The 15105-nt window shown below is 44.2% G+C and overlaps 1 pseudogene across 1 annotated transcript; it reads right to left on the bottom strand.

Moving 5' to 3' along the window:
- Nucleotides 1-746: 746 nt before the first annotated feature.
- On the bottom strand, nt 747-1321 carry LOC311597761 (large ribosomal subunit protein uL6-like; annotated as a pseudogene). The gene has a single exon. The product of its transcript is annotated as a large ribosomal subunit protein uL6-like (transcript).
- Nucleotides 1322-15105: the final 13784 nt, after the last annotated feature.

Genomic DNA, 15105 nt, shown 5'->3' with positions numbered 1-15105 from the left:
TGTAGTTCTATTTTAATTAAAAATTTATACAGAGGCTGTTTAAAAGACCCCAAATTCCTATGGTAACATTCACCAAAGTGAATAAAGACAAAGGTATTACACTTTATAATTTCAAAGATATAACAAAATGCCACGAGTCAACCAGCAGGACAAAAGAGACTGATGAAACAGAGCAGAGTGATCAGAAAACATTCCATCCATTTAAGCCTAACTTATTCTTGATAAAAAGTGTCCAAGACATACAGAATATTCAAACTTAACTCCTACACTTTTGTGTGAAACTTTTCTTTAAAAAGGGGACAAAAGACCTAATTGTGAGACAATCTGAGATCAAAAACTGTGGCACTAAGCCACTTGTGCTGGTTTTGTTCTGCAAGTTGACAGTCCTTCAGTGGAGTCCCAGATGCAGACGCACTCTCTGCAAACAGGGGGCGACTTGGTTTCCCCTTCCTACACGTGAGCCTTCTCAGTACTCTGGCTAAAACTTCCAGTGCCACAGTGAGTAAGAGATGTGACACCCTATCTTGTTCCTGGCCTTTGAAGACATGCTTTCAGCTCTTCCCCATCTGCCTGATATGGGTTGTAAATTTGTGATATGCAACATGGGTCGTCTGAAGTATGTCCTTTTAAGAGTTTATCATGAAAAAATGCTAATTTTTTCAATATAAGTCTTTTATTGTTCCCAAAGACATGCAAATAGTTCTTATAATTGAGAACCTTGTTTCTGGAACTGGGTCACTTCTGTCTTATTCATCAGCTTGCTATACTGATCCCTTCTTAGACACGTAGACACCATGTAAACACTTTCTGATAGCTTTGTTTTTAACTGTTGTGGCCTTAGGAATCAGAGCAGCTGAATTAGAAACAAGTTCAATATCATTTCCTTCCAAGATTGATTCATCCTTCTGGGCTTGAGAGACAGAGCAAGCAACACCTATCCTCATCTGAACCCTGTGGATGTATTTTTCACCAAAAATTTCGGATTTCAGCCAAAGACCCATTCTCCTGAATGACGACATTAAGGGAAAGTGAACAAACACAGACCTCATCTTCTAACTGAGCTCAGTGTGACACCCTTGATGGTCTTGTGACCATGACTACAGATGGTTCTAACAGTGGCCAGTCCCTTCCTGTTACCCACCATTCGTCAACATGGAGCCTCTTCTTTTTCTTTCCAAGAAAACTCACCTCTACACTGATGTGATTGAGTTCCCCTGGGGCCCTTCACAATGACTGTTTACACCCTCAGAGTGATGGTGACATTTTCTGGGATGCCAAAAGTCTGATTGCTGAGAACGGTCTTCATTCTCACAGTAGACAGAGCAAAGACAGAATGCTGACTTTTATTGGCTACTTTTTTTTTTGCATCTATTGAAATGACCATAGAACTCTCTTATTTGGGTTTTTGATGTCGTATATTCCACTACTGACTTGTGTGTTAGAACATTCATACATCTCTGGAGTAAACCCAACTATACCATGGAGAAGAGTCTTTTTTGGATTGTTCTTGGATTACATTACTACAATTGGGTGAGAACTTTTGTGTCTGTGTTCACTAGACACATTGGGATAAAGTTCTTTGCTTGTTTGGTATCGATTGTTTGATTGTGCCCTTGTGTTCTTTTACTGTCATGGGGAAGTCTGATTGTTGACTGGTTAGTTGGTTGGTTAATTGGTTGGTTGATTGGTGGGCTGGCTGTGGGTTAGTTGGTTGGTGGGTGGGTGGGTGGATGGGATGGTTGATGGGTGGCTTGGTGAGTTGGTTGGTTGGGGATTAGTTGGTTAGTTGGTTAGTGGGCTGGTTGGTGGATTCATTTGTTGGTTTGTTGGTGGGCTGGTTAGGGGTTGGTTGAGTGGTGGGCTGGTTGGTTGGAGAGTTGGTTGGTTAATTGGTGGGTGGGTGGGTTGGTTGGTTCTGACACCACCTATTGATTTACTCAAAATCTGAGCCTTTGAGTCTATTCTAAAACATAACAGGGTGAGCATAAGTATTTGGTATATAAAGAATTTGGAATTTCCCTGCCTTGTAACACCTCTGCTGCACTTGGAGACACATTGAGTGTGGAATCATCAGTCCCTGTGAGCTGAGGTCAAAATGCCCCAGGCATTTCAGGGAACCACTATAGCAAAGCTGTGGTATAAACCATCTGATCTCAGACAGCTTCCCAGAGCCAATTTCACTTGGATCCTGATTTCACAGCATGGCCCTGTGCATCTGTGTCTCCCCCCCCCCACCCCGTGGCTCTGGGGCTCACATCAAACCCTGCAGCCAGGACCTCAGAGTGGAGGCCTCAGTGCATATCCTCTTGAAGATGCTCTTGGCTTGTCCACCTTAGCGCTTATTCTTGCACATAATCATCATCGTTGCTAGTGTTGTTCTTAATGTTTCCCCCTAAACAGCATCTTGTGCCAAAAAAATGACAAATTCAAACTGTTACCAGTTTGTTCCATAGGCCAGATTACAAATCCACCAGTTACAACTGTTACGGGTAGACCATAACCTGACAGTGACAGTTTAGTCCCTTTTGCTAAGTATGTCTGCAAGCTTGTTGGTACTCTCTTGGGCACCCTTGTTTTCCAGTATAAAAATAGACAAAACAAAGCTGAAGATCAATTACAGTTGGTTCTAGACATGTCCACTTCCCCCTTCCAACATCTCTCTTGGTTTCTCCCCATGCGTTGTGGTCATGTCCCATGGTTTGAAACTGGGAAGGGAGGAAGATCTTGTCATTGCTTTCATGTTTGTCACACAAGGATTTCCCAGCCATTGGGTCACACTGGCAAGTCCCTCAGCCTCCCATCCAGTCTTGGTGACAACCATAATCTACTACTTAGAAAATGATGCCTCCTCTCTCATCTCAGTCAAATCCTTAATGCCTACACAGCTCAGATAGGCTAAGGAGGGCTGTCTTATCTGCAAGTGAGCACAAAGACTGAAGCCCTATCGTATTTTTTTTTAATCTCATCTGTGGATGTGATGTGCTAGTTGGTAGTGTGGCTGTGTGCATATGCGTGAAGGTCAGAGGTTGACGTTTGTCTTTTTTCCTGGTTCACTCTCCACCTTTAATTTTTGAGCTATTGAAGGTGGTGATGACTAATCTTGGTTGTCATCTTGACTACATTTAGAATCAAGTACTAATGCCCAAGCAGCTGGGCATGAGTGGGAAAGTTTTCCCTGATAGTATCATCTGTGATCAGAAGATCATCCTAAATCTGAGTGACAATTTCTGATGACAACCTACATAAAAAGATATGTAAGAAGGAAGCTTTTGCTTTTTTTGCTTGCTTGCCCTCAACCGCTATCAAGTTCATGTACCCAGTTGCTCAGGAATTCCTTAGCTGCTACAGAACTTCAACACAGACCAACAACTGGCAGCTGTCTATGACTTCCCTACCACTCCAACACTAGACAGGGGCTGCTGACACACCCATTCTTGTAGACAGAACAAGTCCTTGGTTCTTGGGCTTTCTGTAAATAAAATTGCCACTGTTGGACTGCTCAGAAACAGTCTATAAGTCACTCTGATAAGCCCTATTTCAATATACACACACACACATACACACACACACACACACACACACACACATACACACTATCACTTCTCTTCCTTTGTGGAACTCTGACTGATACAAAGGACATGAACTCGGTTAGGCTGGCTAGCCAGTGAGTTCTAGGGATCCGCCTGTCCCTGCTCCCTCTCTCCAGCACGGAAGTTACATGCTGACCTGGCTTTATACATGGATTCTGGGGACTCAAGTGCTAGTCTTCATGTTGCCTGGCAGGTATATTACCAACTGAGGCTTCTCCCCTGAGGCCAAACTAAAAAATAAATAAATAAATAAAAATGTAGTCTCCTTCTTCCTCTCCCTCCCTTCATAGAAGACTAATGTATTCATCCTTACAGGGGCATCACAGCCCTCTGAGTAACGAGAGAGAGGAAGAGACTATAGGAGGCTGACTGCAGATGCTTTGTCCACCTCAGCGGGTGCAGTGCTCTGCTCAACTGCTACTTGATGTGACTTCATCTGAGCCTCCATTCAAGCCAGCTTTTTCTCCCTGATCTGCTTGGCCATGTAGGAAAATCAAAAATATTGATGGGTAATAGATTATTTTCTATTAAAAATGATTGATTGCTATGAACTAAATACAGTTCAAGTAAGAACAATGTGCTCATTGATTAACTGCAAAGGGCCATCCAAGGGCCAGTGTCAATAACCCAACAACCAGAGCGGGTGGGTAGAGCGGGTGCTCCCCTTCTCTGAGGAGTAGGGGAGGGGAAAAGAAGAAACAGGGAGGTAGGTAGGAAGGGACCGGAAGGAGAGAAGGGAGGGGGCTATGACCAGGATTTAAAGTGAACAATTAATAAAATAAAGAAAATAGTCCAACAAGCAGAAGTCAGGGGCATCACTTCAATCCCTTTCTGAAGGGTCACCTCTTTTGATCCCTGTTGCTTCCATCTGTCATTTTATCATTTGACTTCATTTTATCACCTGATTCGAATCAAAGAGTCTTGGGGCTACTGTTTGCCAAAACTGGGAATGTCTCATAACTACACTTAACCATGAAAGCGCAAGCGCTGTGGAGAAGGCACGGACAGACGCTGTGTCTGCTCTTTCCCACAGCCTAAGCAGCATGCAGCCTGCCTATTTGCCCTGGAATTGTGTTTCTCTTTCCACAATGCTTTGCAGGTCTTTAAAAACATCACCTTTAAAACAATTTCAAAGGAGACAAACGAAATGAGTAACAGCCTGCTTGTGTCAGGAAAAGCAACAGAAACTGCAGGAGAAGCTGCCAGTGGGGAGATTTCACGCTTTTGTTAATTAAATGAACAAAGGCAAGTGTAGCACGGGGCTGTACATCAGAGATCCCAGCTTCAGTCTTTCCAATTCTCTTCCTTTTGGAGCTGGGGCCCTTGCACAAACAGCAGAGGAGCTGCTCCCCGCACCTGCTTTGTGAAATGGCGAAGCTCAGCCTTCTATGTCCTGTCTCCACCTTCCTGCAACTGCTGGGTTGGATTATTTTACATTTTGATTGAAATGATGTCCCTTCCAGATAAAAGCCTGGCCCAGCATTGTAATTGAATCTCAGGTTGTTTATTGAAGTGATCTACAGCAGGCCTGCGCTTGTCCCAACATCCGATGCATAAAGGGTCCGCCTTGTCCGACTCGATACTGATTAGATCTGGCCACAAAAAAGCCATCTGACTAGGGTCGAGGGCCTGGAGCAGGAGTGCAGGGAAATTGGGAGGGGGTGATGAAATGGGAAGAGACGCCGTCTGCCAAATTTACCAAGTGTGACTAAAAGTTCCAATAACTGGATTGTGCTGGTGTCGGAGCTGGGCCAGAGTTTGATGGACAGCATCTCAATGATGCTCACTGGAGCTTTGAGCTAAGAGGGGCTTTTACTGGCCTGTCTTCAACATCCAGGCCCATATTCCACAGGACGAATCTTTATCTGTTTTTGTAGGGAGAAGAGTGACGTCTCATCTATTATGCTCACACTGAGATCAAAGGACGCCCAAGTTGTTTAGGGCTTATGACCACCAAGTGCCTTCCCCAAGCCTAGAAACAACAGTGACAGGGGCTGTCCACCCGGGTGGTTCGACACATCACACAGCAATGCATGATGACATCACTTCATGTGTTGGGACAAGAATCGACATCTAACCACTTATGCCAAGACAACCTCAAGACCTGCTGTAAGACGAAGAAGGTGTTTACATGTTCTGTGGCTAAAGACCTATAACTAAGAAGAGGCATGGAACAAGGTCTTGTATAAGGCAAATTTCTAGGACTTTCCATTTGTCTAGGCTTGACCCAGCCTTGTTCAGTCACTGCGGAAAGGACACCCTGGGACTCACTCTGGGACGAGACACAATCCAACCAGAGACAACAGGACAAGTGAGACTGGAGCTCCTCTGGGCAAGCCCCTGTCTTGTTCCATCTGGAGTCTGTGCTCCTCGCATGCAGTCAAATGTTTAAAACTGGGTACTGGATTCAGCTTTTATCATCACCTTTATTATAAATTAACAAGATGTTCAATATGTTCAGCATTTTGTTACTGTTGGAACTAAAAGCAATTCCTAGCTATCAACTCATTTGTTTCTGGATATTCACTAAGATCAGCTTCAGAGAACATAAATTCCCGAAAATCAAAATCAAAGGTGACAAAAGATCCTCCCCTAAAACTTCAGAAGAAATCTTTAGCTTACTGTTTCCTTACTCCACCCCCACAGCCAAGCAGGCAGCATGCATGTAGACTTCAGAATACAACTCAGTGCTGAGAAAAAGCCCCCAAAGTCAGGGAAAGACGGAACCTAAAGGTGTACTGCAAGCCACTGGAGTCAATCGAAAGAGAACACAGGCTGTGATGCCAACCAGAGAAATTGCCCGAAGAAAAAGCTATGAAGGCAACAGAGAGAGCTGTGCCTCGGGGAGAAGGGTGCACAGCTTTTCTGTGACAGCAATACATAGCCTTACATATTTGTTTAAACCTGGGGTGACACCTAATGTTGACTGTGGGGTTTTAGAGGATTAAACAGTGTGTGAACCTCAAGGAGGGTCACGGATGCAGAGGAAAGAGAAGGATGCACATGGTGAAGCCTACGGAGTGTCAGAACTTTTTGCGTAATTTCTAAATAACTGTGAAACTCCTAAGAACACAGTTTGTTGTTTTAATGACTTTGTTCCTTTGCCCCAGGTCCCAGGATGCACTTCCCTAAACCAAAGCAAGCTGAGGCTTACTTTAGGCTGACTCCGGGCATCTCCTCACTAACCCAAGGAGCCTCCAGCATGGCTGGTGCCTCAGACTACCTTCTGGAATATTCCTAGGACCTGGAACCCTTCCCTCGGGGTAACAGACCTGGTCTCATCTTGCTCCATGAGGCTTGTGCTCCACTCAGGGTGTAGATGGAGCCATGCTGATCCATTTCACCCTGTCAGGTATGTGCTGAGAACTCACTGGCACCTTTTATATTTAAATAAAAAGAAAAGCCTCAACAGAATGACTTGAATTCAAAATTTTTGTAACATAAGTATTAAAGGAAACTTACTTACTTGACACATACCTGTGAGGGCTTATCATTAAGAAGCTGTTCTGTAAAGTTTAGAATTGAAATCATAAGTGTGAGAGCAGCCCAAATAAGGTACAGTTTCCATTTTATCATAGCTTACACAGCTGCCTGACTGAGGAAGCGGACCTCTATTCAACCAATACTCTGGAGCTTCTGGTCAGAAACCCACACCACACGTCTCCATGGACAAGGTAGGTACTTTGACAGAGCCTATGTTAAAACATAGCCAAATAAAATTCAGAGAATGAGAATACCACATCAGTGAAAATCTACCTATAAGATGCATCACATTGTGGAACACTGGATGGATGGACCATCACATGGTGGGACACTGGATGGATCATCACATGGTGGAACACTACCTGGATGGAAAATCACATGATGGGACACTGGATGGATGGTTCATCATGTGGTGGCACACTGGATGAATGGGTCATCACATGGTGAAACACTGGATAAATGGGTCATCACTGGTGGCACACTGGATGGATGGGTCATCAATGGTGGCACACTGCATGGATGGGTCATCACTGGTGGCACACTGGATGGATGGGTCATCACTGATGGGACACTGTGTGGATAGGTCATCACTGGTGGCACACTAGATGGATGGGTCATCGCATGGTGGGACACTGGCTAGATGGATCATCACATGGTGGATCACTGGATGGACCATCACATGGTGGAACACTAACTGAATGGATCATCACATGGTGGAACACTGGCTAGATTGGCTCTACTGCAGAGCCAAATTGACAAGGAAAGAGTCAGAGGGAATTTTAACAATGTGTATCCAATCTGACCCAGAGGAAATTAGAGTATATTAAGTTAGCAGAGGGCTTGGGAAATTTCTCAATAGGTAAAACACTTGCTCTGCAAGCACACCTATGTACAGCCTGGTGTGATAGCACACGGCTTTTGTCCTGTAGTCTTACAGGGGATGGGAGGTGGAGTCTTAAGAATCTGAGAAGCCTGTGGCCCACCTAGCCTGGCATGAGCAGGTGTGAATAGAAGAGAGACTCTGTCTAGAGGAAGAAAACAAATACTAATATCTAAGGTCGCCTTTGAGCTACACACATATTCGTACATTGCACATACACACACACATACACACACATGCACATGCACACAAGCACATGCACACACACAGAGGGTGGAATTTTAAAATTACACATATATGTATATTATATAATATATTTTTATATTTTTATAATATAAAATTATTTATGTGTTCACTTTACATTCTAGTTGCAGCCCCCTCTCCTCTCCTCCCAGTCTCCCCCTCATGTTCCCCTCCCCCCACTCTCCCCTTTCTTTCACCCCAGAGAAGGGGGAGGTTGTTCCATGGGTACCAACCTGCCCTGGCATACTAAGTCACTGCAGGAGTAGGTACATCAGAGAGAGACATTTTAATGAAGAGATCCTGGATCCTGTACAGCAACAGCATAATACTCAACATTCACATCTTTAAGAACTCAGAAGGACAGAAGGAAAAGGGCAGCTAGTGAAGAAACTATCTAAAGATGCAAAGAGTGAGAGTTTCTGAGTCAAAGGAAGACACATCCCTACACCTACCAGATGAGCAAATGCAAAGCAGATGCACAAGACAAGCAGCAAATAGGAATTCGCAGGGATAACACAGCGAAACATCTGACAGTGGAGAACAAAGACAAATATAAGGAAAGATGATCAAGGGAAGCAGAATATAACCACGGGGACACCCACCCAGGACGGTAGAACACTCGTGACTTCAGGGCTCAGCCATGATTTCAGAAGACACCCACTCACAACTGCAGGGGATACCTATTCATGATTACAGGAATACCGCTTGAATGACAGTTGATTTTTTAGCTCAAAAGTTGAAGGCAGAAGGAAGAGGCCCAGCACCTTTTCAATCCTCAAATAAAAGAGCTGTGCACCATGTGTTCTATAACCTGAGGCACTATCCCTCTGGCCTGAAAGACAAATGAAGACATTGTCAAAGAGAGAAAGGGTGTTAGTCACCAGCAATTTTAACACTGTGAAGGTCAAGCTAGATCTTTTTAGTTTGATGATAATTAAAGGCTTTCCTCAAGTGATATGTGCCTTGCTGTACTAGCTGCTTAAAAACTCAGTGTATTTTTAAAGAAGCATAAGAAGAAGAGGAGGAGATGGAGGAGGAGGGAGAGAAGGAGAGGCAGGAGGAAGGGGAGGAAAAAGGAGAAGAAGGAGGATGACGAGGAGGATGAGGACAAGGAGCAGAAGGAGGAGGAGGAGGAGGAGTCTAAAAATGCTTTATGACGTCACAGAAGACCGGAAGCTGGAAGAGCATTTGGGATGATAGGAGTAGAGTGCCATGAATGATTTCAAGATCTGGTAGGAGGCTGTGATGGACAGGATGGGACAGATGCAAAGACCAGGGGAGCAGCCTAGGAGAAAGCAGAGACTAAAGTCACCCACTGAGGTACTTGCTCCTTGACAATGCTGCCAGCAACACACATGTCAAGACAGCAACTCCGTAAGCAGTGCTAGGAAACTTCCATTTTCACATGCAAAACAAGATGAAACCCTTACGTTGTGTCACTTGCAAAAGAACAACTCAATAGACATTACAGACTTAGGTCCAAGTCCAAGAAGAAAGTATAAGGGGAAGATAGACAATGCTGTTCTAGGCAATGTTTAGGGGCATAAATTCCCCAAATCCAGGAAAGAAGAGCAAATTTGCTTCAAACTAAAACACTTCTGCCCAGCAAGAGACAAAAGAGTAGAGAGGGTCTAGAGAGAGGGAGAGAACATTAGTAAGCTCACATCTACAACAGAGTTTATGTACAATAGAGAATGAGAGAGGGAGAGAGAGAGAGAGAGAGAGAGAGAGAGAGAGAGAGAGAGAGAGAGGGAGAGAGAGAGGGGGGGGGCATTTTCAAGCTCACATTAAAATGGAGTTCATACACAAACATGTATAACAAATTCAAGCAATTTAATATCCAAAAACTTGGTTAATGAAGAACAAAGAACCTAGATAAAAGACATGCAAGTGGCCAAAGCTGAAGGAACAATGTTCAATGCCTTCACTAACAGACTGTAGACTGAGGCCATGTTGAGAATGGAGGCTCAGCTGCTAACATGCCTGCCTTGCAAGCATGAGGACATGAGTATGACGCGTGCGCGCGCGCGCGCGCACACGCACACACACACACACACACACACACACACACACACACACACACTATAAAAAGTAAAAAGTTAGATATGATTGTGCATATGCAATCCCAGTACCGGGAAGGTAGAAACAAGTGGATCCCTGGCCTTGTTCACCAGCCAGCCTAGCATCCTTTAGTAAGTTCTCGGTCAGTAAGAGACACTGTTTCAACAAATACGGTGGACAGTGCATGAGAAAAGACAGCTGAATTGTTCTCTGGCCTCTAAACATATATAGTCATGTTCACATGTACCTGCACACACATGAAACACACATATACACACCACACACACATACATGCACGCACACACGCACATATACACCATGAGATATTAGTTCACGTAGGTAGGACAGACCAACCTCAAGAACAAAAGGTGATGAGACCTGGTGAGGATGTGAGGAAAGGGAGCCCCCAGGCACCTTAGGTAGGATGAGAGTTAAGGCAGCCATCCATCATGGAAGCAGTGGGGCTTCCTCAGAAGCCAGGAAATAGAACCAACACAGAATCCAGAACTCCCACCACTGAAGAGAAATCTAAAGGATATAAACCAGTTTGGAGGAAAGATGCCCACATTCTCGTTCTCACTGCAGCACCGTTCACTATAGTGGAGAGCCGAAAATAACTTGAGTATTGGTCACTGATGACCCCAATGTTTATTCCCTCACAACCAACAGCTAACGGCCTGATGAAAGGACTGAGGAATCCATTGGCATACATGCACTGTGACATATTGTCCAGTCTTTTAAAAGAAGAAGATTAAATCACCTACAGTAATATCAATGAAACCAGAGCATGTGTCGCAAAGTGGGTAAGCCAGGCACAAATGCAGTATGGTCTTACTACATGTGGGATCTGGTGATGTCAACTCAGGGGAGAGAAGCTAAGCAGATGGCTGTTGCGAGCATCTGGGAGATGAACAGATAAAGTGTTGGTCAAAAGATGAGAAGCTTCAAAATAGTAATAAATAAACATCTAAAATGAAGGAACTTTATATTCTGTACTGTTGCTTGACTAGAAAGAGCAAGGGCATCTGCGATGTTCCTTGAGATCTGTCAACATGGACAGACATCAGCCGAGGCAACGAAGGGGAAGGGAAACTCCAGAAAAATCCGAAAAAGCCAGATACCAAGAATTGAGGAACATGCCCACCACATATCTGGAGACCCAAAAAAGTGCCTGGAAACACCTGGTGTCTGGGAACGCAGCCCCCCAGGGAAGGTGCATTGGTCTTTGTAAAGGTGTTCCACACTGCTCCAACTTGTTTAGTGAAATCAAAAGGACTTAGAATTTTCCCAAATCACCCTATAATCCAAAAAAAAAATTCTCTCTTCTGAACCCGTGTGGGTGAGGAACATACTGAGAACTGTGCTCTGATAAAGTGCTAGTGTGTGGCTGGCAGCGAAGGACACAGGAGGCTTCCTCTTTTTCTGTTTGTTTTGAGGGGTTTCCTTTTGTTTTGATTTTGGAGACAGGGTTTTCTCCTGTGTAGCCTTGGCTGTCCTAGACTCTCTTTGTAGACCAGGCTGGCCTTGAACTCACACCAATCCACCTGCTTCTGCCTCTCTGAGTGCTGGGATTAAAGGCATGTGCCATGCCACTGTGGCTGGCATTCTTTTTTTCATCTTGAAGCAATATTTTTAAATGTAAAGTAACTTTGGAGCATAACATCCACTTAAAATTGTATATATCAATGGCAAAGAGACTAAGAGAAAATAAAGAATTCTAGCCTTTTTCAAAGGACAGGAGCATATTTCAGAGCATGGAGTCAGCACTGAAAGAGTGTACTGCAGAAGAGCTACGGCCTACAGCCTGTGGTTACTGTAGGCGACAGAAGACCCTGCATAAGGGTCCCTAGGATGAGACAGTCTCTGCCTCATTGTACCACTGTGCAAAATCTCAGCAGTTCTAACGCATAGAAGCTACCTGTGCAGATTTACAACACAGATAGAGCAGAGGAAAGGCAGGGAAAGCAGCTCTCCCGAGCACAAGGGGGGATTGGTCACACTTTGTGACAGACGCTCAAGATATTAGTCATAAACAGATGTCCCCTCGCATTCTCTATTTATTTATTTATTTATTTATTTATTTATTTATGATTATGTATAGAGTGCTCTTCCTGCACGTACACCTGCATGCCAGAAGAGGGCATCAGATCACATCCTAGATAGTCATGAGACCCCATATGGTTGCTGAGAATTGAACTTGGGACCCCTGGAGGAGCAGTCAGGGCCCTTAACCTCTGAGCCACCTCTCCAGCCATGTCCCTTTGCATTCTTAAATCTCACCATTAATCCCTGGGTTTGCCAAACAGGGTGGAAACCATATATTCTTGATGTTTTGTGTATTATACTTTGTGCCAGACTGTGCTGTAAACATTTAACTAAATGAGTGTTGACATCTATCAAGACACAGAAGTGCACTTCAATTTGCTATGCTTTTAAAATCATGTGTACATTCATGTGCAATGGTATGTGTACAGGGATGTGGGTGCCAATTGGGTGCCAAAAGAGGGCATCAGGTGCCTTAGAACTGACTGGATTTAGAGGTGATTATGAGTCACCTGACATAGGTGCTGGGAACCAACTAGAGTTTTCTGGAAGAGCAGGAAGCTCTCTTGATGCTGAGCCATCTCTCTGGCCTCTGCCACACACACACACAAATGCATCAGAGCATGTAGAAAAATAGGTGTTTATCCATGGGCGTCTCATAATTTCTTAGTCACTAGATGAACACGTGGAAGACTTCCTACTTTAGGTGAGGTGAGCTTTGTCTGCTGAGGTGCCTGGCCTTGTGTTAAGCATCCGCCTTAGCGAGGGCTGCACTCAGCTATGCAAGCTGCCCAAACAGAAGCGGCAGGTACCGGGCATGGCATCTACTAACAAGAAAATGTCCAACATGGGGTCCTTGCCTCTTCTCGGACTTTATCCAATCATTTCCCAAGTTTTATGATGCCCGGAGAGATAAAGGAAACGGAGATCACTAAGATGTGAGAGAAAGGAATGATGGCAAATGTGGTACTTTCTAAAATGTAGGAAGTGTGGCTGTGGGGGTTTGTTTTGTTTTTGTTTTTTGTTTTTACAGGAAATGGAATACACCTTGATGAAGCTGGGTAGAGGGCGATCTGGGGCTAGAACTCCTCACTGTCATGTTCAGTGAGACAGGAACCCACCACCTGTAATCGTCAAATGAGCCAGAACTGCTTTCATTTCAGCCAGGATGTGACAGACAGCATCCTTCTGGAAGGTTCCACAACACACAGATGCTCCATGGCATAGCCTGCATGTAGCACTGTGTCATTTGAGGCCATCTCTCTGCAGTTGAGACATAGCCCAAAGCTAGTCCACTAATCTGGAACTCGTAGAGGAATTTACCATATTACTTTTTCTATGAAGCCCTCTCATTCTCAGGGCACGGCACAGTCCTTCTTCGTTGTCAGGACACGAGCTGGCTCTGTCAGTCCTCAGAGGCTGTCCTACCAGGGGCAGTCCCGAGAAGTATGGCAGTAAAGTTTGTCTTAAAAGGTTTTCTTTTGCATCAAAAGGGAAAAACAAGAAAAGAAGAGACATGGAACCAGGAACAATATGCCTCCCCAACACCTAATTTTCTCCACCCAAAATCAACCAGTCCAGCCCTGGTTGGGGATGGGCAAGGCTGCAGAGCACAGGAGGGGCATTAGCAACCCTCACTGGCCAGAGACATGAACAGTCTTCTAACGTGTTTTAAACTTTCAAAACAAAGCTAGCTTAACCACAGAACCTAGGCGTGGAGTGGCTCTGCTACCTCCTCCCAGGGACAATGCATATTCCTCTGTGACAGATTGTGTTGACTTCTGTGCAGGGTGCTTGTCTGTGAGGTGTCCCCAAAGAGTCACCAAAGACGCGAAAAGAAAATTATGTCTGAGCAGATTATTTAACTGTATTTCAAAGTGCATTGCTTGTAAACAACCCACCGATGCTGTCAAAATCATTAGCCTCATATTTGAGAAGTCAATTTTGTTCGCACAGTGGGTTGCTGACACCACCCCCTCCCAATTTTTGTTTGTATTTCTTACTATCTTTTTAGACCCATCCTCAGGTTTCATCTGTTTGGGTTGTTTTTCTATGATGCTTCTTTTTTTTTTTTTTTTAGGGCTGACCTCACCAAAAAAGCACAATTCAATTTTTTAAAATATAAATTAGCCATTTGTCATTGTGCAGCCAAGACACAAACATTTCCCTGAATGGCACACATAAATAATGAAAACTGAAGACGGAATGAGTCCTGCCTGTTGGCAGGGTAATAGTTTAATTGTGTACAGTTATTCTTACATTAAAAGCGGCATACCTGGCAAGCTTTACTGGGTAACAGGGACTTTTAAGCGTGCCAGTGTTTCTACACAAGTAACGCGGGTCAATTGCGAAAGGGATAACCATAATGATTAAATCATTAAAATTTTGTCTATGCTTCACAGAGCATAGAGAAAATTAACTTCCCACCAACCTCATTTTTCTGCTGAACATGAAATAATGATTTTCTGCCAGTATAATTACAAAGCTAACATCTGATAGAGTCAGCATCCAGCGGGGATTATCGCAGGCATGAGTATTAGACCTCATTACCAGCTTGACTGCAAAATTATTACATCTTGTAATTGGAGGGTGAGATTTATATACAGATTGGCCGGGTTTCTGTAAGATTGTAATTACAAGCTTCGTTGGTTTGCTACTTATCACACGGTGCAGGAGGAGGCAAAAACAAGCAGAGGGAAGACCATTTCATTAAGCCGTAACCCCATCGCGGGAGGAGCGCTGTAACGTCCCTGTATTTATTAGGCCAAACAGAGCTGTTTGCAGAAGGGGAACCCATTTATTACT

This window comes from Acomys minous (assembly GCF_964271855.1).
Source record: "Acomys minous genome assembly, chromosome: 5".
Classification (NCBI taxonomy): Eukaryota; Metazoa; Chordata; class Mammalia; order Rodentia; family Muridae; genus Acomys; species Acomys minous.
This window is presented reverse-complemented; position numbering and strand designations above follow the sequence as displayed.